Here is a 701-nt window from a genome sequence, read left to right as displayed (position 1 = left end):
ACTCCAGGCTTTTTTTGCGTTCAGTATCCATCATTCAATGCGACGTCATCAATTTCCAACACGTTCTGACATCATTTGCTGTTTTTCAGTCATTTACCGATTTGTTTAGGGAGCTAAATAACGGTGAAATTGAAAATCACTACAAAATGAACTCTGAAAATGTTGGAACTTGGCATGGTATCATCATTTCACCCGCATAGCATGTGCAAAAGAGTAGAGAGGGTCACGGCGAAAACTTGACGCACCTCGTGTACAAACTGGACAATCTCTTTCGGAGTATCAGGGTTTCGGACGAGAACTCATCTGTTACACGGGCACTTCAATGTTTTTTCAACTTATTTGAACTCCAGCCTATTTTTGTGTTCATTATGCATCATTCAAAGTGACGTCATCAGTTTCCAACACGTTCTGACATCATTTGCTGTTTTTCAGTCATTTACCAATTTGTTTAAAGCGCTACATGACGGTGAAATTGAAAATCACTACAAAATGAACTCTGAAAATGTAGGAACTTGGCATGGTATCATCATCTCACCCGCATAGCATGTGCAAAAGAGTAGAGAGGGTCACGGCGAAAACTGGACGCACCTCGTGTACAAACTGGACAATCTCTTTCGAAGTATCAGGGTTTCGGACAAGAACTCATCTGTTACACGGGCACTTCAATGTTTTTTAAACTTATTTGAACTCCAACCTATTTT

The sequence above is a fragment of the Triticum aestivum genome, chromosome 1D (assembly GCF_018294505.1).
Source record: "Triticum aestivum cultivar Chinese Spring chromosome 1D, IWGSC CS RefSeq v2.1, whole genome shotgun sequence".
In the NCBI taxonomy this organism is placed as follows: domain Eukaryota; kingdom Viridiplantae; phylum Streptophyta; class Magnoliopsida; order Poales; family Poaceae; genus Triticum; species Triticum aestivum.
The sequence above is the reverse complement of the archived record's forward strand: the minus strand, read 5'-3'. Positions refer to the sequence as shown.